The sequence below is a fragment of the Zonotrichia albicollis genome, chromosome 2 (assembly GCF_047830755.1).
Source record: "Zonotrichia albicollis isolate bZonAlb1 chromosome 2, bZonAlb1.hap1, whole genome shotgun sequence".
Classification (NCBI taxonomy): Eukaryota; Metazoa; Chordata; class Aves; order Passeriformes; family Passerellidae; genus Zonotrichia; species Zonotrichia albicollis.
This window is the reverse complement of record NC_133820.1, coordinates 73,728,747-73,756,614: the sequence shown is the minus strand read 5'-3', so window position 1 is coordinate 73,756,614 and position 27,868 is coordinate 73,728,747. Positions and strand designations below refer to the sequence as shown.

Below are 27,868 nucleotides of genomic sequence, written 5' to 3'. Positions count from 1 at the left end.
ATTGTTTCATAACAAACCAAACATTATGAAAAAGTAACTTAAATAACTTGGTAGAATCATTTAGAAATATATATATGTATATATAATTTCATCAATTTTTTTTAAATTGCTGGGTCTTATTTTAATTATTATCAAATATTTTATAAAGGAGAATGTGAAAGCAATTTTGGCTTAATATGTTATAAAATAAATATAGTCTGATTTTATTTAATTAATTTACTCACTGTGGTTAATAACATCAGCAGCTGAGCCACAACTCTTGAGACAAGTGGTGAAAAAGAAACTCATGAGACAAAAGTAGAATTCAAGGTTCTATTCCTGGCAAGATCTTGGCTGGTTAATATTAATTCTTCCCAGGTGTGCAAAGACTGATTTGTTATAAATGTCTGGATACAGCTGAGCGGTGGAAGAGCACTCTGAGGCTTGTACTTGAGGACGATTCAAAAACTGCATTTTCCTCCAACCTAGTCAGGCAGATAAGAAACGCTCTACACAGATTTGCAGTTAGCACCAAACTGAGGACATGGTGGGTCACCACCTCATTGTAAAACAATGCCAAGAATGCACACTTACAGTTGAAAGAGGTAGAGGCTTAATCTACTCCTCCTTGACAATGTTCATACCCATTGCTCCATTCCACCAGAAGCAAAGCCCAACACATAAGACCATGAGCTAGAATTAGAGTCTAATTAGAGAATTAGACCATGAATTAGAGTATTTTCCACACCCCTCTCATTTTGTCCCGCTCAGGTACAGCTGTTGGCTGATTTCTGGGGTGTCTACCCAAAGGGATCTCATGCTCACACAAGTTGCTGCATAGTCAGATCAAAAGTCCATCTAACACAGAAGTCTGCTTGCCATGCTAGCCATGAACTGATATTCTGAGAAAAGTAACACAAAAGGTGCGTGAGGCTTTTCTTTAACACTTTCCTCACTCCAACTATTTTTGACATAATAAAATTAATGTAGACATTTACCACCTTATAGATCATAGTCGGGGCCATCACTTTTGTGACTGTAGATTTCTTAAAGAAAAAAAATACATCATTTAAAAAAATATACCTTACAGAGCTAAGCCATTAAATCACTAGAAAAAAAAATCCCAAGGGTTCAGTGAGCCACTCTAGAATACATACATTCTGATATGTTCATGTCCATGCTGCAGTGCAAAATGAGTGATGAATGGGAGCAAGCAGTAATTATTCCTCTCAATGAAGGAGTAGCTTGAAGTACAATTACTTACTAATTACTGAAACATCTAATATTTTACCTACATCTGGTAAATTATGAGCAAGGTAAATTACTAGGATGTCTCCTCTATAATCAAGAAGAATATTTGGTGACAGTGTTTATTATTATCAAAACCATCTTCACTGAGCAACTGCACTAGTGACAAATTATATTTATATTGGTACTGATCACACTTATTATTAACCATGACAACAGTAATATTATTAGTATTTATCACAGCTATTGTTATGCATTTACATGGTACTTGATAAACACATGCTTAAATACCTTAAACAAGTTTTTTTCTCCTTTAATAAATTCAATAATATTCAACATAATCTGTTCGATAGCTACCCTAAAGAACTCCCAATCAGATTAAGCAAGAGAAAAACCAAATACAAATACAGAGTGGTAATTTAGGTAACAGATTATCTGAGGAACTACTGGGGAGAATGAAAAATTAGGAAGAATGCCTGAAAGAATTTTGAGATTTAATAAAGAACTGGAAGAAAAGAAAAAAGCTCACAAATAAAAAAAAAACCCACAACAATAAGAACTACAGATGAAAGATAATAGAGAATTATAGCAGCAACACAAACAAAACAGGAAGAAAAGAAGAGAAAAGAGAGTTAGTAGGGATATGAAGGTGATAATTTGCCATTTCAGCTAGCCTGAAGTGTAAGCACTTGGCGCTCACAAATGGTGGGTACTTTTAGTTCATTCATTCATGCATTTCCTGGTGCACTCCATATAGGCTGAACACACAGACATACAAGATGTGGACCTGCAGCAACTTGTAATTGCTGATTATCTGTCCTGTATCTTGCATGTATGTCTGACCTTTCAGATGCTTAGGACGACCCTTCATGCTGCTGAAAGCCCTGCATGACAGAGCACAAACTGTGTGGCCATACCCACCAGGTAATCAATTCAGTAAGATGTGGCTAAGATACCACCTATCAATTTCTCCACTGTGGACAGGTTAAATGGCTTATATAACCAGAGAACAAACATAGCATTTGTTCCAATAAAACATTTGTTTTCCTCAGTTCAGCACAAGTTTTAGAATATAATTCTTCTGCAATTTTATATTCCCACTCTAAAGAATTACAAAACCATAAAGTGTACTATATTGGAAGGGATTTCTTTGAGGCATGCTCAAAGCAAGGCAAATTAAGCAGGTGGCTAAGAGCCATAGTCAGTGAGGATCTGAGTATCTCTATAGATGGAGAATTCACAACCCCTCTGCACAGCCTGCTCCAGTATTTGACCATTCTCACAATAAGAAATTTTCCTTCTCTCTAATAATATTTTTCAGCATTCCAGCTTGTGCCCAGTGCCTCTACTGTACATCTCTGAGAAGAGCTTGCCCCATACTCTGTTCCCTGCTAAGAGGAAGTTATAGCCAACACCAAGGTCTCCATGACTTGTTCTTCTCAAGGCTGAATAGATTCAGCCCTCACAGTCCCTCCTTGTACTCCAACTGCTCAAGTCCCCTCATTGGCTTGGAGACCTCAGTATGTCAATGTCTTTTCTGAACTGGAAAGCCAAAAACTGGAATGAAATATAGTTTTGTGAGTGTTGAATACACGGCGATAATCACTCGCCCTGACCTGCTGCCTGCACTCTTGTTCCCCAGCATGTTTTCCTTCTTTGCTGAAAGGGCACAGTGCTGATTTCTCTTGAACTTCCTCCCCACTGGGATCCTCAAGTCTTTCTCTACAAAACAATTCTGTTCCCCAAATTCTCAGGTGCAGAACTGCACTTTCCTTAGAAAACAAATCACCCATACTCATCACAGAATTGGGTATTTCCAGGCAGTACTTCATAGAGCTTTGAATTGAAAACTACAGAGTCATAAGCAGAGTTCATAAGCAGAAAAGAGATATTCCTAAAGTAAAATTTTAATGCTATTTAAAAAAATAATGGTGTTTGTCATGGTTTGAGCCTGGCACAGAGCCAGTGCCCCCCATGAAAATGCCTCACCCTGGTGTCTGCTGTGAGATGTGACTAGGAATAAGCAAAACAGGCTCCAACTTAAACATAAAGGACACTTTATTACTTAAACTACAGGAAAAGAAAAAAAGAAATTGAAAACCTTACAAAAAAACCACTTTCCTCCTCCCCACTCCCTGACTTTCCCAATCCGATACATTCTCCCAAAACACCAACTGCCCAGCCCGGCACGACACTTTAGTATACTCAAACTGCAGTTCATGAAGAGGAAAGGAGTCCTTCTTGTTCCATAGGCTTCTCCTGGAAACACACTGAAACCTCGTGTGCTTCCTTGTCACTTCGGCACCGCCCGGAAAAAAAAGTCCTTTTGCCGCTTGTGACATCTTCCTTCCATGCCCAGTGCTCTCACCACTGAGACATGGCCAGAGCTGCTTTTAGGGTTGTCTTTCAAGGATGCCTTGTCTCACTCCAAAAAACGCACAGTCTCTGCTTTGGGACATCTGTCCCCCCCATATTTTTCCAATCCCCTGGGGCCGGGGGGTCCTCACGAATGAACCCTCCTGGTTTTGAGCCACTGCCTCCCCCTAAATGCAGTCTGTGTCACAGGAACAACTGAGTCTATGGCCACAAGAAAAGTCCAGCCAAAAAAAGCCACTCCAAATCATCTCTCCTCATCCAATCATCTCCACGTTCTTCGGGCCAGGTCCTTGTCTCATCTCATCTCTCATCTCCCTTCTTATTCAGCTTCGAGGAGGATTAGCATTTTTGCAAGGCCCCAATCATGCAAGAAAGGGTTAAAAGTTTTCAGTCTCTATCTGTCCCGGAGCGACTCCCACACACGCTGCCCACACGCTGCCGCTCCGGCCGGGCAGTCTTCCTCCCCCCTTCTCCTCCGGTGTCGCCGGCTCTCTCTCTCTCTCTCTCTCTCTCTCCTGGGAAGGGGGGGGGGGGGGGGGGGGCTGGCTGCCCGAGGGCTGACTCTCTGGGATCTTCCACCCTTCCATCCTCGAAGCCCCCTCAACCCCCATCTCTGTCCAGGCCCCGGGCCTACCGCATGGCCGCCCCTCCCCCGCCCAGCAGCAGCAGGCTGGACGGGGGGGGGAGATCTGACCTCCTCGCCGCGATGTCCCAAAGAGAGAGATCCAAGGGCAGTGCCCTGCTTTTAACCCCTGTGTATTCTCGGAGGTGTGTCCAAACCCCACTGGCTACACCGGGTGCCAGTCTCAAACCCAAAACCTTCATTGGTTTGACCACAGCTTCCCAGAATTCCCACTCCTTCCTGGTCAAACCACCACAGTGTTTTAAGCAAGTTTAAGGGAATATTTCAGCTTAATTTTAGTAGCACAGTTAGAAATTAAACATCAAAATTGATAAATGAGAACATCAGTTTACTGTACACTGCCATCATTGCCAGACTTTCATATCTGTATGAATAAAATTCAAAAAAAGTGAAGAATTTAGATGCCTCCAAAACAATCTAGAGAGAAAAAAAAACCCCAAAACTCTCAAGCCTCTCTGAGTCATATCTCATTTGCTCACAAGACTCAAGATTCAGGTGTAATTTCTTGCAAATTATTGAGTTGGAAGTGGCATCTAAATAACGCAGTAGCACTAGCTTTCCAGTCTGGTTGTAGAAATATGGACGAGAAGGTATGAATTTAAATCAGTAGACCTTCATGGCACTGATGAAGGCATGATTTTATCCACACATATGGATATATCCATGGACATTAAAGACTTTGTGCTATGTAGTCACTAGCATAACCTAGACCATGGGCTTTGGAAGAGAATGTTTAGGCAGCCAAACCTCATGTAAGGAGATACTCAATTTTAAGAAGCATAGAGAGACATGGAAAATACTTGAAGTGCAATATGCAGCTATAGAAGCATAGAATAGTTTTGATTGGAAGGGACATCTAAAGATCACCTAGATTAACACCCCTGCAATAAGCAGGGACAACTTCAACAGGATCAGGTTGCTCAGAGCTCCATCCAACCTGGTCTTGAATGTTTTGAGGATGGGACATCTATCACATCTCTGGACAACTTGTTCCAGTGTCTCACTAACCTCACCCTAAAAGTACTGATTCCTTATTTCTGGTCTGAATCTACTCTCTTTTCATTTAAAACTATTACCATTTGTCATATTGCTTCAGACCATGATAAAAAGCTTGTCCCCACCTTTCTCATAAGCACCCTCCAAGTACTGAAAGGCTGCAAAATGGTCTTTCAAAGCCTTCTCCAGGCTGAACAACCCAACTGTCTTTGCCTGGTCCCATAGCAGAGGTGTTCCATCCTTCTGACCATTTTTGTGGCCCCTCTTTGGACTCATTCCAACAGGTTGATGTCCTTCCTGTGCTGGGGACCCCACAGCTGGATGCAGCGCTCCAGGTTGTGTCTCCACTGAGTACAGAAGAGTGCCAGAATCACCTCCCTTGATCTGCTGGCCATGCTTCTTTCTATGCAGGCCAGGATTTGATTGGCTTTTTGGATTGCAGAAACACATTGCCAGCTCATGCCCAGTTTTTCATCCACCAGTATCACCAAGTCCTCAACAGGGCTCCTCTCAGTCCATTCATCCCTCAGCCTGCACTGATACCAGTGTTTGACTGACCCAGGGACAAGACTTCTCAAGCTTTTCCAGGCCCCAGTCAGATCCCAGGTTCTATATGTGGGTGAATACGTGAAAAAATACAAATGCAAGCTCAGAAATTTTAGAAGCCAAATACTCATTTTAGAAGATACTCTGAATTCTACAAGCTGTAAGGTTTTATATATTTCTAAGGCCATCCAGCCCTGAAACTATAAAGATCAAGAGATCTTGACTGAGTTATAAATTCACAAAGGTTGTGCACTTATGAGCCATGCAGTTCTTCTGTGAGGAGTTAGTGTGAGCTATTGCAAGTCCTGAACCAACAGTATAGTGGAAATAACAATAAATGTCCTCCCAGCACAAATTTTTTCCTTTCTCGTTGATGTGCATTTATTGTAAGAACTTTTGAAGGTCTCCAGCTGGGAACTAATATTGTTCCCCTTATGCCAATCAATTCCCTATAGTATATCTACACTATTCAAAATTTTAACTCTAACACACAATTTTGGCTAAACTGTGACAGTGTCATAGCTGACCATTCCAAATAGTCAGAGAAAAGCATATGAATTCCTTTGTCAAGGAATAACAGTTCCTAGAGTGATACATATGTATCACAAAAAGGGCAAAAGCATGGTGTAGTTTTTATACCTTCCAAGCATCCAAATGCTAAACTGGCTATAACACCTTTTGGCCCAGCATGAGTGAGACATTATTTACTAAGCCAACAACAGATAAAAGCACATGCCCATGTTCTCAGTTCCAAGCCTGACCATGAGTAAAAATGTGGAAGGCACAGTCATTCATCCACCTACTAAGATTAAATCACTGGATGAAATATCACTGTTATTTATTTATATGGTGCCTTAGCTTTTATTACAGCCAGTGAACAGAGAGTTCTCAGAGCTCAGTCTAAAGAAGACCTGTTCATCTCCCCAGATGAAGAGCTGCTTCAGCTGCACTACCTGTATTAATTAGATCCCCCTTAAGTGTATAATTTGTAGCTCACATATAGATATCTGCCCTGCAGAGACCTTATAGTCAGGAGTCTGAACCTGGAACTGAAACCTAAGTTTTTTCTTCTCTCATTATTTTTTTCAAAGAGCCAAACTACAATTTGTTAGCACTTTCCTATATAAAAATGTTACCATATGGAATCCAGTTGACATTTAAGCAATTGATTAGAGTTGGATTCACCTCAATTTTAAGTTTATGCTACTTAGATGTCAACAGATGAGAGATTCACTGTAAGGTCTCTTAGTACTCTTATATCACCATTCCCTTGATCTGTTTTAGAGAACCATTTTAGGATGAGAATAATTATATTTATTTCTTTACATTATTTGTAGGAGACTTTAGGATAAATAGCTCAAACCTGGCCAGCTATAGCCCGTCAATCACAAACATCAAATGGCACAGACACACTGCAAATATTTCCCCTGTTCTCTGATAAGAAATGAAGCTTGGAGAGCAATGTCATGAAATAAACTTATGTCTTCAATTTACAGCCTGCAAAAGAGCTAATTGTAGTGTCATTGTCTGGTTCATAGCTGACCATAGCTAACCTGCAGCTTCCTGAGGATTTAACTTAGGAGAGAAAGTGGGATCAAGTCTGGATTTTCCTACTAGTGTTTAAGCATAAGCCAAACGGAGCAGTACTGTGAAATATTGAATAAGATATGGTTACACATATTTTGTGTCCTTGACAAGAGCTTTCACACACAGTCCTTTAGTTCAGTAGCCAAGCAATTTGAAGCTAAAGCCCTTAATTTTCAAGTATTGGAGCACAAATCTAACTAGGAAAGGGGAATACTCTCCCGCATGAGGGGAAAAAAGCTAGAAAAAGAGCACAGCAAACTCACAGTCAACAGATCTTAATGCAGGCAACTCAGCACCTTGGAGCTGCTGAGGAGGCTGACAAAAACTTTCTCCAAAATGTCCTTTGTGAGAGCTGTCACCTTGCCTGTTGTCAGCCCTAAGCATCATGTAACCGTGTGTGCTACTCCTGGTGGGGGGAAATGTGCCAACAGAAAACATCATTGCTTCCAAGTCTCACAGCTGCTTTGTTTCAGAAAATCACAAGAGGAAAAGGTCTCCTTGAAAACTATAGTGTAGAGAGAAACGTAAGTGTCAGGCAGGCATAGCTGCATCAGGGAGAGGCCAGAAAGATAAAGTCTGGAAAGCAGAGCAAGGACTTGCCCAGAAGCACAGAAACTGCCGGACCCCACGTTTGGCTGTGCCTGCATTGCAGTGGGCACTGCCGATAACGGGCATCAAAGACAAACTTCACAGCATCCCGACTCTGTTCCTGGGCCAAGTCCCAAACGTGGTTCACAGCAGAGCCTGGAGGCAAGTTTGGCAACAAGCTGAAAATGATCCAAACAGGCTGCCACCAGCTGAGTATTGCCAGCCTGTACGACATACCTGCTACTTTTTCTCCATCTTTGATGTGCACCTTATGGGGTTTTGTAGGGAAGCAAAACGGAGGAAGCATGACAGAAAAGCCATTACAATTAACAATGCATGGTGGACAGTCATGGCTCCAAATGCACATTTAATGCTTTTTACTTAAAAAGTGCAGCAAGATAAGTGGATTCCCACTACCTATGTGATCAAGTTGTATTTTGCCATGTTTATGTCTTTGATGTCTCTATCTTTTATGTCTTTGATTCTTGTTACAGGGTGAGCCTGTCCAACAATGTTTTTAAACACTTAATGCATAGTGAGAGGCAGGAAAAAAATTTGGGCTAGGGATAGATATTTGGGAAGAGAATGTGAAGATCTGTGAATAAGCGTTACTTTTCAACCCACATTTTACGCCTCCCCTTCAGCTGTTGAGTTGCTTGTTGTTTAACAAAACAGTAACACTTCTGGGACCTGAAATGGTGTCAATGGGCATAGATTAGTAAAAAATATAACATTTGATAAAGAAAAATAAAAATAATTACCCCTGATATTCTACTCTGAAACTTACTCCATACACACTTTATCCTTTTCCTGCTTTGACCTTTTGCTTTTGAACAAAAGCAAGAAATTAGATCTGAAAGATTCCTAGGCAATTGTCTTATAAATATGCGGTCTCCTCAGTAAATACTGTTACATATATTATGCTACGGGTTTGACTTTTGTTCAGGAATGACCCAGTCTTTAACCACTACGTTATTATTTACTCCATTCTGGAAAAATAATAAATAACTGCTTTTGCAAGAGAATCAAAGCAATCACACATGGTTGAGACAACTTCCTTTGAAATATGTTTAAATTTAAATTTGAAATTTTTTTACAATATTGTCACATGCATTAGTAGGAGCACATTTCTTAGGTCTGATATGTTAGATTAATAAGGTATTTCCCAATGTTTTCAAGGAGAAATTAATCTCCTTTTTATTTTACCTGAGCAAACTATTCAGTCGTAATTCCCTTGTATATTTCCACTCTAATCTGTATGTAGTTATGTCTTTGAACTCAGGTATTAGTGTCAGAAAAGTATAGCTCAAATTGACCATACCTCTCAAGTGAAAGACATGTAATATTGTTCATTAATGTAAGAGGACTATCTGCTCAGTTTTAGATTATTAAAGTAGAAAAAGGATTGCCTAACACCAGCCTTCTTTTTTAATGACTTGAGATAATAGTCACATAATTTGAAGATAAAGTGGATCACTCTCTTTTGTCAGTATAAATCACTGTGACATACATTTTTCCAATAGAAAAATTATGCACAAAAAGATCCTTGCCATTGATTTCCGGAAAATCTAGTTCAAATTCCTGGAGCCTTTATTCTTTGTAGTTTTTACCACCTTGATTGGTACAGAATAATATCTCTCAAGAGTACCCTGTATGTACTATTTGGCCCTCTAACTCCTACAGGGGGTTTAAAAGTATACTGCAATTAGCAGATGAAATTCTGTCTTAATAAATGCAAAATTATGCCCATGGGGGAAAACCAATCTTAAAATGCATGAAGTGTGATGAGTTCTGAACTAGTTAATCACCACTGAGGAAAAAGTCTCTACACTACAATGGATAATCTAAGAAAATTACCCATAGTTATCAGACAGGAAAGCAAAACGATAAATATTAGGAAAGGAAGAGATAACACATCAGACAAATATGTTATTTCCCCATTCAATTCTGTGATGCACTTGCATCTTGCAAATAACATGTAGTTCTAGTTCTCACATCTCAGAAAGGAATATAGTAACTCTAGAAGATTCATAAAGAAAGCTGAAAATTTTGTCAGACAGTTGTGGTGGGTTGCCCTGGTGAGCAGCTAAGCACCCCCTAGGTCACTCAGTCACCAACACCTCCAGTGGGATCAGGGAGAAAATCTGAGCAGCAAAAGCTGAGATAGAATAGACCAAGATGGTTTAATGGATGAAGCAAAGCTGCACACACAAAATAAGAAAGTAACCTACAAACTGGTGTTCAGCCACCTTCAGGAACAAGAATCTCTGCACACTTATGGTTACTTGAGAAAAACTCCATAGCTATGAACTCATTTTTCCCAAGCTTTATCAATGACCTTGATGCCATATTTATGAAACATCCCTTTGGTCAGCTGGGATCAGCTGTCCTGGCTGTGTCTCCTCCACAGTTTGTTGTGCACACCCAGCCCCCTCACTGCCAGGATGGGGTGAGAGGCAGAAAAGGCTCTGGCTGTGCAAGCACTGCTCAGTGCAGTCATCCCTGAATCATCTCTGTGTTATCAGCCCTGTTTGGATCACAAATTCACAGCACCATACATGATGCTGTGGGAAAGAATTATCACTAGCTCTGTCATATCCAATAAAAAAAGGTCCAGTATAAGAAATGATCGAATAAACTAGATCATCAAGTTTAATGATCAAGAAGTTAATTCAAAATAAATAAAAGAGGAGTGCTTTCATACAGTATGTATTTAACATATTGAATTAGTTGCCACAAGTTGCTGTGGGTTCCAAACTGCATCTGTTTACAAAGCAATTTAAAAATAATTTAAAAAAAAAAAGAATTAAAAAAGAAATGCAAGTCCAGTAGAAGTCAGCAAATGCAACTGCAACTTTTTCAGGTAAAGATTTCCCTATGCTTACACATCTGCACAGGCAAAGGGAGCATACAGGGAAAGAACTCCCACATAATCTACATATTCATATATTGTCACAAAGGTATCAATTTTTTAATTATTTAGATAAAAGACTCTTTCCACTTTTGCATGCTGAAGATTTCAGTTTCCTTTAAAATGTGAAAAAAGATTAATTTGTAAAAAGCATTGCAGAGATGTCCATTGCCCTGAATTTTTAAAACATATAAGGATGTTTTCTTTCTCACCTGCTTATCCCATTAGTCTGCAAACTGATCCAGAGACAAGAGAAAACACATTTATGCCATTCCATGTCTATCTCATTCTTCTTGGTCTCCCTCCCTTTCTCTGTGACATATCAGCTTGCTATCATTTTTATTTTCACATAGTTACCTGGAGCTAATAAGAATCATGCTCTTGCAAGAGCCCAGATGACAAAGGGCATTTGAGTTCCCTGTATAGAAGCACATGACATTGATGCAGTGGATTGCAAATAACATTGGAAAGTTCGAAGTGAATGAACTGAAAAATATCTTAAATTTCTTTCTGATCTGGTGATTTCAACAGCTACATGTAACTGGGAAAACACAAACAATAAAGGTCTTAGTCTTACAGAAGTCAATGCTAATTAATTCATGGAAGTCCTAGGACCTATATTAACCAGGACATCAAACAGTGACTTCTGACCTTAAAATATTTGAAGTTCATGGCCATTTTTTATTTTTATAAATTAAATCGATGTGGTTGTTTTGTCTCACACTCGGTTTCATCATAGATCTGATTGCAGCTACAGTCCCTAAATATAGTTAATATATTCCCTTTTGAGTGAATTTTTAGCTGCCTGAAGTCCATCTATACCAACCTTGTTACTGATGGCACAGATTGAACCCTGGTTACTAGGACAAGTTTGCAAGCTGGCTCATAGCAAGGCTCTTTGTATAATGCAATCCCCCACAACAAACTACTCTTTCTTCCATACCCAGATTTCTACTGCTCAGTTTGCTGCTTGGAATCCATGACTGAATTAACATGTGTGCTGTGAAGAATATTGGCAGAGCTGAGTCTCTGAAGGAAAACAAGAAGTAAACCAACTTAACAAAGTAATATGCACCTACTGAAATCCCATTCCTACCCAAGCTAAGAAGGTCTTACTGATTTTAATAAAGGAAGTTAACCATCTGATTTCTAGGATCATTTGAGAGATCTTAATAGTACTGACTTATGAACACAAGGTCATTGGTTTAAACAGAGTCTTGAGTAATAATGACCAAAAAATACTGCATGTAAGTTATTTTTTTAAACCAGCATACTAACTGTGGTTACTAATCCTGTTCCGTGCAAAGGACTGGCCATATCCTATAAAGAAACATTATAAAGCACATCTATTAGACTCAGCATACACATCAAAAAATTAATAACTTGATTCAGCTGTCTCCCCTCTCCAGATTAGGCAAAAAAGATGTTATTCTTAGGAGACCCCATTTTCAATGCTGCACTCACCTCTGGATCCTCAGAAAAGGAAGGACATCGACCTTTTGGAATGAGTCCAGAGGAGGGGCACCAAGATGAACAGAGGGATGGAGCAGGTCTCCTCCAGGAGATGACAGGATGACAAAGTTGGATCGAGAAGAGAAGGCTCTGGTGAGAGGTTAGAGCAGACTCTCAGTACCTAAAAGGGAGAGCTTGACAGGGAATTTGGACGAGGGAATACTGTGACGGGAAAAGGAGGAACTGAAAGAGGGTATGTTCAGATTAGATATTAGGAGGAAATTTTTTCTGTGAGGATGGTGAGGCACTGGAACTGGTTGTGCAGAGAATTCATGGATGCCCCATCCATGGAAGTGTTCAAGGCCAGGCTGGATGGGGCTTTGAGCAACCTGAACTAGTGGAAGATGTACCCTGACCATGGCAGGGGCGCTGGAACTAGATGACCTCATAGCTCTCTTTTAACCCCAACCATTCTAAGATTCTATGGTATTCTAGAAAAACTCAGCTAACCATAATTGTTACTTTATCCTAGCTACAGAAAATATCCTTTTTTTACTCTTAAGACAGTGGACACAAGAAACTTAACAACACACTACAACAGTTTCCTAAAACATTAAATATATTTTAAAATAAATTGACATCAAGTGTTTTGAGGAGAACACAGTAATAATGCAAATATTATATTGGGATTTTTTAGCTGCTCATATATTTCAATGTCTCACCTCTATTTAATTCTTAATTAGGTCAATGTAAAGTAAATCTTACAGAATTTATTCACTCTACCTGATAATTTCCAGTTAATATTAATGCTTTGGCATATAGAACCACAGAAATAAAGGCCAAAAGGGACCTATTATGTCATTTAAACTGAGTGTCTGCATATGAATGGTAGTTATATTTCATCTGGTTCTTTTCAAAACTGAACAAAAAGTTTGCATATGACTACAGCATATCTTCTTGAAAAGTCTTAATCTGAGGCAATGAAAATATAGTTTATGATGTTTCTCTCTGCCCTGTAGCTGGCAATCCTAACCATCGGATTGTTGCTATGGCCTTCAACACAGGGTTATCATCCTTTGCACAGCTATAGTGCAACATGTGAAAAGTGCCTATAGCCTCCCATGTGACAGGTAGAAACAGCTGATTTGATCCCCTCAGGTACTACAGACAAATAAGTCTCTTGTTCTCTTGAGATTTGTTATCTTTATATATGTTTGTTAGTGAATCAGAATGTTACTGTTTCTGCTGCTCCAAAGAGGCGGAGTTTTAAATAAAGACTGTAAGATTGTGTTATCCTCATTCACCTGTGGCTCTTCTGTAGACAAAGCTATGTTCTTGCATGGTTATTGGGACATGCAGGAGGTGGCATCAGGGGATTGTCCCTGTGCTTGGTGTTTAGTGGCTCTCTCAGGAAAGCTTTCCCATTAGAAAGCTGACTTTAGGCTACAATTTGTTCAAGGTGCTGACTGTGTGGTCTTTTTTCCAAAAGTGCTTCAGAGAGTGCACAGGAAGGCATGTTAATGTGGGATGTAGGACTCTGGAGGATCATGCCCATAACACTTAGACATTCCACAGGTAAATTTGAAGGCCCACAAACCTGTCCTGGATCTTGCACAGTGAGCCTTTGCTGTTCTTCACTTTTGTGAAATAGGACACACACATTTAAAACTATTTTTGAACTAGGAAAAATTCAGACCTGAAGGTATTTGGTGTCATCCTGACAAGTCAGTGCCTACACTAACATTTTCTCTTCCAATCCTTTCAAGTAAAATTAGCTCATTCAGCAAAAGTTCAGTTTTGACAGTACAACTGTTTGTATAATGGAAGTTTCTGCTGTCAAGCAAAGATCACATCCTTGATGATGATCACTATGCTGGCAGATGCTGCTATAACAGACAGAATAAATTGCATACACTGTGAAGTGCTTTGACAAGCGTAAATAGTCTGGGCCTAAATGTCTGTATTGCAATTGAAAGAGTACTTGGGCTTGAAAAGCATTTAAACATTTTCAAAAATATTACCTGGTATCTCATGACAAAGTGTTTTGGTTTAACTCCAACTGCCAACTAAGCACCACACAACTGTTCACCTACTCCTCATACATCAAAATGAGAGAGAAAATGAGAAAAGCAAAAGTGAGAAAACTTACAGGTTAAGATAAAGGCAGTTCAATAGGCAAAGCAAAGCTTTTGCTTTTCGCACAAGCAAAACAAGGAATTCATTCACCACTTCCCATGGACAGGGAGAGGTGTTCAGCCATCCCTAGGAAAGCAGGGCTCCATCATGCGTAACAGTGATTTGGGAAGACAAATGCCATCACTCCAAAGGTCTCCCCCTTCCTTACTCTACCCCCAGCTCTATGTGCTAAACACGATGCCATAAGGGCTGGAATTTCCCTTTGGTCACTTGGGGTCAGCTGTCTTGGCCGTGTCCTCTCCCACCTTCTTGTGCAGACCCAGCCTCCTCACTGCTGAGGTGGGGCTGCAAAGAGAAAAGGCCTTGAGGCTGCTCAACAGTTACTAAAATATCACTCTGATATCAACATGGTTTTGGTCACAGACCCATAACACAGCTCTGTGCCAGCTACTGTGAAGGCACTTCCCTCTATGCCAACCAAAAACAGCACACAGACGAAACAGTGAAAAACTTCTTACATTAGATTTTCATTTAACTGACTTGTAAGAATATTTCAATTGATTTTTTTTAATTGATTTTCAGTCTTATTTGAGCAGATACTCCTACCTGGGTAAAAAGCCAGGGTTTCATTTTTCTACTGCCCCGCAGCACTCGCTGATCCTGCTGGTGATTTATAGCTGTGCAAACTGTAAGTACAAAGGCAGTCACAACACGTGCCTTTTTCACCTGTATCAACTACCATAAATAACAGTGCTAAAAGGTAAGTAATAAAGAATCCCAAGTGTCATGCCCTTCTTTACTGAATGGAAGAATAAATATCTTGGATGTCTTGAATGATCCCCTAAATTTGGGAACTCTTCCGTTCATTCTAATAACTCCAAAACTCCCTGGAGTTAAACACTATGAGTCTCACAGAATTTTGTAATTTCATGTAACACAGAAATTATTGACTGCTTTTCCCTCAATGAGGTTCTTGTCTCCTCTGGTTTTATTACCATTTGATCCTAGCTATTTAATGGACCTGGCATTTGTTACACATGGAGGAACAGACCTTTAAGGCAGCACTTGCTTTACTGATGCTACAAAAACAAAGGGAGGAAAGAATGTGAGTTATCACACAGACCCAGCAGACAATATAAACACAAGATCATCTGCCAACACAATCTCTTTACTTCTGGAAAAAGCTATAGGCAAGCATCTGGGAGACATTAAAGGATAAACACTTTATTAGTGCATAGTGCTATGTATATGTTCCGTGGCCTTACCACTTTATGGTGTTATCAAACAAAATGTCACAAGCAGAGCTGGTTTGGTACTTGGCCAAAAGAACCCCAAGGAGACCACAGCTACTGTGGCAAGTGATGTTAGCATTTCATAGCATGGCATTTTTCCTTGAGCAAGCAATTCAGTGTAATAAAAGGGGTGACTGCTTGCAAATTGTCATCCATATATGAGGCAAAAATTGGTTTCTGAGAACTTACTCAAAGTAAGAGGTTTAAATTAGCACCAGCTTTGCTAATTATTTTCTGCCTATGCAAATATTCACAACTTTTCAAGCAGACATCACTTTGTATCAGTTCTGATCAAGCTGTTCATGTGCAGTAGGACCAAATTAATAATCATGCAAAAAATTAATGGTAACGCTTCTTGGTGAGCTGAATTCATTAAATGTTTTGCTGATGCATAGTGGAATCCTTTTCAAAATTAATAAAATACAGACTATTTAGGTGGCAGGATACCTTCAGCAAAATTTTGATCACATGAAGGAAAAAAAAGCTGATAGGGAGTCTATTATCATTTAGTGCTGCGATATTTTTGACAGATATAATTGTTTAATAACTAAATTTCCTTCAATCAAAAACATTCTACTTGATCATATAGAAATTTTGGGGAACAGAAGTTGGCTTCACTGAAAAATGTCAACAGTTCTTTTTTTCCCCCAACTTATATACTAAAAGATACTGGTATAATGATACCAATCCTTTGTATGGTAATTCAAGAAGTAAAGTATTCATCCAGTAGATGCAAGATCAAAGTTCAAGATGTTTCCTTGGTTCTTGATGTCTGGGCCCACTGTTCATATAAATGCTTTTATTCTTACTTTTTGGAATATTCTGAAAGGGGTTGTGTCCCTTTCTCCCATGTATGACATGAACCTGCATCAATGGTAATTACATGTAGCCAGGAGCCAATATCATCCTAACAGGGGAATTTCTAGTCTGAGAGTAACTTTTTTAAGAGATCTCACTTAACCTTTTGCCATAGAAGTAAACAGAGAAACTTCCACAGCGTAATTAATTCCACCCATTGAGTAGGAAAGGGATGCTATTGATCCTAATAGACTTAACTGTGTATGATGGAAAAACAGGATACAGTTCACCTACATTTCATTGTCTAAACACATATATCAACAAATAAGCTAGGAATTGGGTTCCCAGTTATGTCAAAGGAAATCACAGCCAAGACAGAAAATGAACCTTAGTTTCATAATGAGCTAATTAAAGTAGACACTTATTTTACATTGTTTTAAAATACATCCCAAACATAATGGCATGAGTTAAAAAAAAATATGCTACCTGAAGTATGTTAACCTTTACATTTTAGTAAAAAAAGAGAAGAATCTTTGTTTGCTTCCAATCAGATTAATTCCTTCATTACAAAACTGAAAATCATTTATCAACCACTGTTCTTGACAATCATTTTTCTCCCAAGATCTCCCATTAACACATTATTTGCACCAATTCACTCAGAAGACTTTTGTGTTTCAGTTTCAAGATCTTCAGCTTTGAATCTATTTGCAAAGGTAATTTCAGTGAAATTCTTGCAATTCCTTAACACTTCATTGCTAATTGCTATGCATTAATTTCTTACAACTGACTCAAAAGAAAAATGAAACCTTGCAATGAGGCTTTTTTTAACTTTCATTTTGTTCTAGAGATTGTAAGCATAGCCTAATCTGATGCAGTGCTTTATATGCTTAGTGGAAGTAAATGACAGCTTGTTATGATGGATTTGAGCTGCATTTGAATTTGGATTTTTTTATTAGTTTGTTCACTGACATGTTAGCAATAAAAAGATGAAAATAGAACTGCGAGATGAAAGCCTGACTTAATGCCATCTTTTCTACCAACTACTTAAAGGATAAATCAAAACATTCTTATTGGATGGTATTTCTTTATAACTATTAAATGAAATAAACAGTCTGTTTAAAAGCAATATGACAGAACAAACCTCAGCCATGATGAGCAACATGTTGATCTTACTGAGCACATTTCCCTTCATATTACTCGTGGTTCTATTAAAGACAGTAATAGCTGAGTCTGATAATATCTTTTAATGCCAGTGTTATCAAAAAGAATCCTTTAACACACTTTGATTATATGGTAGCTGAGCAGTCTGTGGGTAATAGCTTTAATGGTGCCTTTTGACAGTCTTATGTAACCATCTCATTTGATCAGGACATATTCCCAAAGTAAAGCAATTTATAGAGAGACCTTTCCTCCTTGTTCCAGCTTGTTTACTTTAATTTATTCACAGTTGCCTTCTCAAATTGCTTTGCTTCTGTCTTTAGGATGCTTTTCATTTTTGTTGATACTTAGTAAACATCTCAGCTCAGTTTCTTTTCAGTTTCTTTTACAGTTGCTTCTTTTGACATCTTGTCACTTAGTACATTCAAAATTCTCTTTTCCATGTCTTTTAATAATTTACTTTCATTCTAATATAAAAATCCTTGTTGTTAGTACTCCATAGAATTTAATTCTCCACATGCATTGTTTTCTCTGTATTGTCCCAGCATAAGTGGTTACTGTAGAGCTTTACTTGTGTAAAGCTTGTGGTGTTTTATGTGATGACACACTAATTTATTGTTGCTTTTATGACTAGTTAACAAATCCTATTTCCTCTTCATCATAGATGAATGCAAATAGCTTGGCCTTAATGCTTGAAAAACAAAATCATTACAGTCTGGTAATTAAATTGCCCTGAAAATTATTTTTTAAACTTTTTTTTAGGAGTCAAAAAGAAAAAACAAACAAAAAATCACCACAGATTATAGCATTTGAATTCTGAATGCTTATATAACATTTTGCCTGGTTTTGTTTGCTTCTTTGCCACAGTTTAACTTGGAGGTTTGATTCTTTCCTACACTGGCTTAGACAAGTCTTTTATCTTACCCATTCACTATAAAGGGCCTTCCAATTTGCCTTCCTAATTCTATCAAAGTTTTTCTATCAAAGTTTTATTCAGAATGCAACCAAACGAGTTACCTAGGAAGTTTCAATACTATGGTAAAAAACACCCTGTGTTTCTTAGCAGCTAATAGCAGCTAGTTAACCATGCTTAAAACTCTTGAAATTACAGTCAAAATTACAAGGTTTTGATTAAGTCAGTCAGAGAATCTTTGTGGCCTCAGTGAGATGACAACTTGATGAGCATTCAGAGGATCTGAGACCTGCTTCATGTTCTTTGTGAACAGAGAAGGGCAAGTAGGTGATGCAGCTGTTGGAGGCTGTTTTGGGCAAAATCATCATTAAATAGATGGAGTTTTCAATTCTTGCAGGAGGGAGCTTATCAAAACTACCACCTTGAAGTTGCAGAGTAGACTTTGGCCTGTTTCAGAGCCTGAATGAGAGTCCTTTGGGAGGCAGTCCTCAATAGCCATGGGGCTCAAGAAGGCTTGATATTTTTCAAGAGGGAAATCTTAAAGACATGGCAGCAGGCTGTCCCCTTGTGCCGAACAATGAGCCAGAGGGGAAGACTGGTCTGGCTGACCAGAGAGCTTTGGCTGGAACTTAGGGGAAAAAACAGAGTGCATCACTTCTGTAAAAAGGGGCAGGCAACTATTGAGACCCAGAGAGATATTGTGAAGTTATGCAGGGAGAAAGCTAAACAGGAAAAAATCCAATTAAAACTTAATCTGACTACTGACAACAAAAATTGTTTCTCTAAATAGATTAACAAACAAAAGTACTAGAAACAGTGTGACCAGCAGGACAAAGGCAGTGATTTTCCCTGTGTACTGGGCACTGATGAGATCACACTTTGAGTCCTGTGTCCAGTTCTGGGCTCCTCACTACAATTAGGATATTGAGATTCAGGAGCAAGTCCAACAAGAGCAAAACAGCTTTGAAGGATCTAGAGAGTCCTGTGAGGAGCAGCTGAGGGAGCTGGGGTTGTTTAGCCTCAAGAAAAGGAGATTCAGGGTGACATTCTCACTCTCTAAAGTTATCTGAAAGGACGCTGTAGCAATCTGAGGGTTAATCTGTTCTCCCAAGAAATAAGAGGTAAGGGTTGCACCAAAAGGGTTTTGATTGGATATTATGAAAAATTTCTCCACTAAAAGGGTTGTCAAGCATTGTAACAGACTGACCAGGGTAGTCACCATCCATGGAGACATTGAAAAGATGTGTACATGTGACACTTAGGGATACAGCTTAATGGAATACTAAGATTAACAGTTGGACATGATAATCTTAAAGTTTCTTTCCAACCTAAATGCTTCTGTGACGATTTAGGATGCAATTTGCTGCCTATTACTGCTACTGAATCAGTACCCCTATGCTTGACTGGAAGCTTTGGAGGTGATCTTGAATGCCCACAGTCTGCCACCTCCCATGGGCAGAGAATCCCCAGCTGTGAGAGACAGAAAGGCCATTTTGAAATAGTGGTGATGGGAACATAGAATCTAAGGCTTTTCTCCAGTGAAATAACTCATGAGGCAGATACATGCCAAAACATCACCTACTTCCTTTCCTAGCTGTTGTCATCCTATTGCAAAACTCCCATACCTTCTCAGTGATTTCTCATGGACAGCTCCTCACAGCTCTGGCTCCTTCTTTTTCACAGCACAGCAAACAAACTCCAGCTCTCCCCTCAACCAGCTAACCCACTCTTTTTGTAACACTTGTGTCCTTATTGGACACAGCTATGGCCTATTAAGGGCAGGCCTGTTCCTAATCTTTGGTGATGAGTACAGCTGCAGCTCCTCAGGTGTGAGACTACCTTCTGCAATATCTTTATTTTCTTACATTCTATCCCTCCACACCTAGCAAGACCAACACCACTTACTGTAAACTCATACCATTCTCCTGCAACTTACCTCAGCCACAGAGCTTCTGTATGAAAACCTGCACAGTCATAATGCTCTGTGATGGCCTAAAAACTACTTTAAAAATACTTATCTACCCTAGTGATGTTCAAGTTATTTGAGGCAGAGCACATAGTAAATGGACAACAGTGCTCAGATGTTATCATGTTATCACAAAGGTTCCATACGGTTGCCTCCTTTTCACAAAAGTTTCATACCTTCTTGGTGTTTCTCATAGGCTGCTGCTGCTCCTCTTGGCTCTCTTCTTCACAAAGCAGCCAACTGACTCCAGCTCCCTTCTTACCCAGCCACCCCACTCTTTTATAGCACTCTTCTCCTCATTGGTCTCAGCTGTGGCCTGGTAAAGTCAGGCCTGTTCCTCATCTTTGATAATTGGCCCAGCTGCAACTCCTTAGGGGTAAGATTACTTTCAACACTATCTTTATTTTCTTGTATTCTATCCCTCTATGCTTGGACTGCCTAGACACCGAAAAAATATCCCTATAAAAGGGAGGCTACATAAGGTAGGGAGGCTACCTTTTATCCATGTGTTTCTGAGGATAGCACCCTATGGCAACAAAAGCTGGCCTTAAGCAACATAGGAACATCATTAATTTTCCTCACTAATTTCCCTTGGTATGAGTACAGCTTTAGTAAAATTTCTCTAGGTTGCCAACAAAAAAAATCAAAAACAGTGTCATTGGTTTTTATAATTTTTTTTCTTTTCCTTAAAAACCATAGACTTCTTTAATTTTACAAATGCTACACTACAGAAGAATTCATTATCTGCTGACTATTCAACTGTTTGCAGAAAGATTTATCTCATCTAACCTTTGCTGTCTAAAGAGTATAATCTCTTATAAGAGATTGTTTAAGCAATAGGGAAAAGACAGGTATATTCATACTATGATTCATCTCACAGACAAGCAGAACTGACAAAACCTCTGCCCATGTGCTAGAGAACAATCCTTATTTAGATAAATTCATGATTTACAACAACCTTAAAACCTCACTGATCACATCATAGTTACACCATTGTCAACTATTTCTACAGAGCATAGATACTCACCAAGTACTTTTGTTTTAATTCCTACAAAAGAACCATTTCTGAGGGCCAAAAAAACAAACAAATAACAAGTCCTCTAAAACCCCAATATTATGTTGCTGTAAGGGTGTAGAGGGAATATTTTCTTGCTGATAATCTTTTTTAAACTTTCATGTAATAATGTCATTTATAATTGAAAATATATGACAAATGAGCCGCTCATACCAAAATTTGCCGATGGTTGCTATCTGATTTTAAAAGGAACTACTTTAGATTTTGTGTGGGAGAGAGAACTAAGCATTTTTTTCACTGAATATAGTTGAATAGGAATCATAGGTACAAGTACAACTGTCTACAACAAAGTGTCATTATATAAAGGAGACAGACCTGTTTAGGACTCACTTTTAAGCGTTTTTCAAAAATTTGCCTTTAAATAATGGTGGATTCTTTCAGTGATAACTCTTTAAGGCCAAATTTGCAAACATGTCTGTCTGAATCTTTATACAAACATGCACTTCAGTGTGTCTTAATAGCTTACATCTGACACTGACAGTTTCCACCAGGAATTTTGTGACCATGCAAGTCAGAAAATGCATGCAAGCAAGAGCAGACAGCTCTCAGTGAGTAACACTGAGTTTGCCAAACTGACCCTTGTAATTCCTCTGACTTTTAAAAGAATCTTCCTGAGAGTGTGACAAAATGACAGCCTTTCACCAGTCATCCCTCTAGAGATCTCTGTGCTATGAAAAATCACATCAATTTTTGGTGGGATGATGTTACTTTGGATTTTTGCTCTTATGTTGGGACAACTGATAGAAACTACTGATAGACATAGGGTTAACACCAGAGGCAAAAAGACATACAGAATCAAAGCAGGACTAACAGCTCCACATGTCAGCTGCTATAAATCACTTTCCACCTGTATCTGTCACATCCTTCTTGACTGTAAAAAAAAAAAAAAAAAAAAAGCTTCACCTTTGTTTTCCTCTTAGGGATATTTTTCTTCCCAAACCCATCACATTCATGAACAAGTCAGTCAAGCCTTCCAGTTACAGAAGACAAGTACTTGTAGCTGAAAAATTTTTGCAATTACAGATTAATGTCAAGAACCTTGTGTGTATTAAAAAAACCCTCACAGTTGTGCTTTCTAATTTTTTTTCCATTCATACCACAGAGACATGTATCTCCCTGATGCTTAGAGGATTTAAAATAACAAGGGGAAATGCCTTTATCTTTCTTCCTCTGAACTCCATTATTTAAGATAATGGAACTATTTTTTCCACAGAGGTTACTATCTATAGTTCAGTTCTTAATAACTTTGCCTGCTGCAGTATCTTCCATGGGATTTTAAGGAAAATACTTAACAACCTTATCTAAGTACACTAGTCTTCAGCTCAAAATTCTAGAGAAAGATTGGTGACTACTGAAGTTATTTACTTCCATTATTCTCACCATCACATCATCAAATTATCTAAATCCTAAAGGTAGCATCCTGCTTAACTTAGAGTCCCCCTGAATTCAGGCATTTGCACCTTAAATGCAGGTTTCCACAGAAATACAGTGAAGTGGAACAGAAGGGAAAGGGTTACTCATTGCCCTGAAATGCTATGCCATGCTATGTGACAACTTTAAAAAAGTGGAACAGTCTTAAAGAATAGTACAAAATTTTAGCTAGTTGAAAGCTGTTAGCATACTTGTCTGGGGGACCAAACTTGGTAGCAAAGTTAAATTTAGAGTAGCTTTAAAACAAGCAATTCTGTGAAAACTAAAATAATGAACCCTGGATACTACTTATGACTGTCAAAGATATTGATAGCATCAAATATTTCAGGATTGAAATGAAAATATATATATATATACTTTTTTAAGATTAACCAGTGAGTCAGCCAGCAGATTCCCACAACTAACATGCATGCCTACCCCAAGAATGAGCTCTATTTCTTAGAAAGTTTAATAACAAAAAAAATGGAATCCCAAAACAACACAGTGAAAATATTATAAGTTCTTCATGCAACACTTTGCTGGTGATTAGATTGCTGGTACACAATACAGAGGGGAAAATGGTAGAGAAATGCAAATTGATTTTGATGATGACTTAAAATTTAAAAGATATGTTAAGGTTATTTGGGGAAACCAGGAGAAAATCACACATTTCAAAAAGAAGAATGGCTAGAGAACTACTAAGTTAATCAGCACAGACAATGCATGCTTATTTATTCCAGCATGTTTGCACTTACTTTCACTGTATGTGTACAGGTCTGGCAAAGTGCTTTACATAATCATTCGTTGAAGAGAATAATATTGAAATATCATTCCTATTTAATAATAAAGCAGGAACTTCCAATAAAATTGTAGAAAACAGATCTTAAAAACAATCAGCAAAAAAAAGAAAATACATACATGACAGATTTTTTCTATTTGAAAAAGAGGGCAATAAAACATTTATTTCATTCTTCTTTTTCTAGAAATGTTGATTATATTTTGTATCAGCAGTTTTGAAAATATCAGCTGAAAACTCCTCAGGATACATGAGCACTTCTCTAAGAGATTTGCAAGAAAAAAATCTTGTAATGCAGCATATTTTGCCTCCTCATAATGAAGTGCAACTTGCCCATCAATATACTAAAATTGAACTTAATTGAATTGAAATGTGCATGTTGTCAGCTTCTTACCTGCAGTAACTGAATTTTTCACCTACTGGCAAGAATCTCTCAGTTATTTTACTTTCAAAAGATAGGTGACACTCAAGAAATTATTACTGCCCACTAGATTAGATGAATCCCATATTACTATGTCTTTTCTTTTGTTTTTCTTTATTCTTTCACAAAGTAAGTATATATTAGAAGTAGAACTCTTCTGCCAGGCACTTACAAACAGAAAAGTATTCCAGATTTTCTAGAACTAGTGCCCTAATCCCTGCACAAGAAGCCAAGGACAGCAACTACATTGTCTGATCACCCGTTAAACAGTATCTTCACAAAAAATAATCTAAAACAAATAAATAAAACATTTAAATAAACAGAATATTTTTGGAGGGGGAGAAGAGAAAGCATGATGATGTTACCTTTGGGACAATAGGAATATTATCTGAAAAGCAAATTACCTTCCACAATGCAGGAGGAATACTCCCAAATGATCCCTTCTTTAGCTGTGTGTAACTGCTCTAGTAACGAACCATGAACCACTGCTGAATCTCCAGCTCTCATGAGCTGAACTGACATATGGACCGCAAAGATGTGTCATCCAGTTAAGGTATCTGTTTTCTATCATTACACATGAGTAGCAATTGGCTTGTATTTCTCCAGCATAATTATAAATCTCACATTTTGTCCAACTTTTAAACTAATTGTCTTTAAGAGAAACACCCCCACATGTTTCAAGAGCCATAAATCAGCCCTTTTCAGTGTGCCCGTAGGACCATTCTGGCCTGTCTTCCTAGCAGAACTTGAAAGCCCTTACAGGCTTCCAACTCACTGGAGATCAGGAAAAAATCAAAAATTGCCCCTCAGGCTTCAAGATACCAGACTTACACAGGATTATTCCTTCACTCTCTGGAGAAAAAAAAAAAAAAAAAAAAAAAAAAAGAAAAACAAAAAGAAAGAAAAAAAAAAGAGATAATAGTTTCAAAAGTGGTGCTTTCTATGGAGTGAAATTAGTAGGTATCAGAAGCATTCTGTTGATCAGTTGGCTGCTGGAGATGTGCAAGCACTGTCCTGATTCACACCTCAGAATGCCTCTCACCAGGGGAAAGTTCATGGAATTGTAGTTTTGGTGTGAGTTAAGTTGTGCTGTGAGACAAAGTCTGGCAAAGTAGCAGCTCACTGCCATCAGGATAGAATAGGCACATGATTTTGAAGGCAAGACAATTTAGTTTTACACAAGCAAACTGAAGGCTATATAAGGCAATATATAAAGCACGCATAAAATACGGAATCAATTTCTTGCATGAAAGATGACTCACCCCACAAGATGAGTAACCCACAGAAGCAATGGAGCAATACACTGCTGCTGAACAGTGGCAAGAGCAGGAGAATGAACTTCATCATACAATGTCATTCTGCTCGCATGACCAGGCAGAGAATATTCCTCTCATCCTGCACTGTATTTAGACACTCCAGGGATATAGTTGATGTCGTTTTTCTTTTGGCTTATGTGCATTTTTCTCTTAGTTTCTATTCATTATGTGTACAAAAATATTGTACATGGTTTGTTTTTTTTTTCATCTTCTTATAGGAACAGCTCTAGAAAAATAGATTTTGCTTTTTGAAGCTTCATGAGCAACTATATCATTGACTACAATTTCTGCACAAGAATTTGTACTGAGTGGTTAAAAGCAATAGCAAGGACTCATAGCATGAAGAATGCATTTAAATCATAGCAACAGAAACTCAAGAGTATCCTGAAGCACCCACTCTGATTCTCAGAAGAGACATTTTTTGTCTGTTTCAGTTGAAATTATTATCAATAGTGTGAGACCTAGGATTTGAAGAATTGCTTTTGTTCCTTGTGCTAAAACAGGAAAAGGATAGTGCTGCTGTTCTTTGAGAGAGCCTGCTGCATGGTGGAAAATCATCCTCTGAATCCTGAATCCTCTTTTCAAAACACACAATGCCTCTGAACACCATCTGCCCTGAAAAAGGCCCTCTCTGCCTTGAACGTTTACCCTACTTGCTTTTGGTTTGGGTTGTGCTTTGTGCAGTTTTTCAGGGTCAGGGAAGGATGGGTTGCCTAAACAAGTTGAACTTATTCCCTGAAGTTTTTTGATTTTGTTTTTGGTTTGTTGTTTTTCTTTTTTTTTCCTTTTTGTAAAAGATACAAATGGATTTGAATTATTACGAAACAACAATTTGAAGCCAGTTGCCCAAAGGAAACATGCTTGGCTACTTCTTAACACTACAAGAAATCCTTACAGCAAAGGCTATGCAGCTGGATGCAGACTCAAGCTGAGATAATGAAGCATTTGATTTGAGTTAGCCACCAGCTTGAAGAGCTCTATCTCAAAATGGGTGAGACAAATATTTGTCTGAATATTTGGTCTGGATCTTTCCCTTGTCTGTGGGGATGCAGGCAAACCTTTTAAAACTCTCTGCTGACAGCTCAAATAAGTGCCTTTCCCAAGCCTTTGGCAATCTTTCAATGAATTGAACAGAGGAGCATCTGCACATGTTTTGTTGTCCTTTTCCATGGTGCACCACTGGAATATTGCTTCCTTTCTTCTTGACAATGCACCTAAGTTCTATTCATGATTGCAGATGGAAAAATATGAGCAATAAAACTCACTCCAACTTCTCTTGATATCTCAAGTATGCAATAAATCTGAATAAATCCATGATCGTACATAAAGAAACATAGAATAATGTATGTAGAAAAGACCCCTAAAATCATTGAGTTCAAATGTAAATCTACTACTACCAAGTTCGTTACTAAACCATGTCTCTGAGTGTTATGTCTACATAACTTTTTAATACCACCAAAGATGGTGACTCAGCCACTTCACTGGGCAGCCTATTCAAGTGTTTGATAACATTTTTGGTGAAGAAATTTTTTCTAATATCTGATCTAAATCTTCTCTGGCACAGCCTGAGGACATTTCTTCTTGTCAGATAATCATAGACACATAGAATGACTTGGTCTGCAAAACAAATTAAAGATTATGCATTTCTAATCTCACTGCCATGTGCAGGGATATCTTCCCCTTGTTCAAGCCCCATCCAACCTCACCTTGGACACTTCCAGGGAACCACAACTTCTCAGGTAACCTGTTTCAGTGTCTCATAATCCTCACAGTGAAGAATCCTCCTCCCACTCGTTGGAAAAAGAGACCTAGTAATTTGTATAGAGTGACATGATCTCCCCCCTGAGCCTTCTTTCCTCCGGGCTAAACAACCCCAGCTCCCTTAGCTGCTCCTCATGGGATTTCTCTCCAGACCCTTCACCAGCTTTGTAGCCCTTCTCTGAACACACTCAGCACTCCAGGGGCCAAAAACTGAACAGAGGACCTGAGGTGCAGGCTCAGCAGTGCTACACAGGGTGGGGGAATGCTTCACAGTACAGAGGGATGAGAATATCCCTGCCTTGGTGCTGCTGGCCAGAGCATTGCTGATCCAGGCCAGGATGCCATTGGCCTTTTTGGCCCCCTGGGCACAGCTGGCTCACGTTCACCCAGCTGTCAGCCAGTGCCCCCAGCTCTCCATGGATGGGTGGCTCTATTCATGACACTCCAAGCACTGAAATGTGTTCTAAGCCAGCTGTCCCACTGGCTAACACTGACAGAGC

The 27,868-nt window shown here is 38.7% G+C and overlaps 1 long non-coding RNA gene across 2 annotated transcripts in view; it reads right to left on the bottom strand.

Moving 5' to 3' along the window:
* Positions 1-24,825, bottom strand: part of LOC141728220 (uncharacterized) — a 151,807-nt gene extending 126,982 nt beyond the window's left edge. Inside the window, exons 1-2 of one of the 2 annotated variants that reach the window (XR_012579053.1) lie at positions 24,696-24,825; positions 12,339-12,476 (exon numbers count right to left, since the gene is read on the bottom strand). This is a non-coding gene — a long non-coding RNA (uncharacterized LOC141728220). The remainder of the gene's footprint in view (positions 1-12,338; positions 12,477-24,695) is intronic. The other variant, XR_012579054.1, reaches the window with a different exon arrangement.
* Between the last annotated feature and the right edge of the window lie 3,043 nt (positions 24,826-27,868).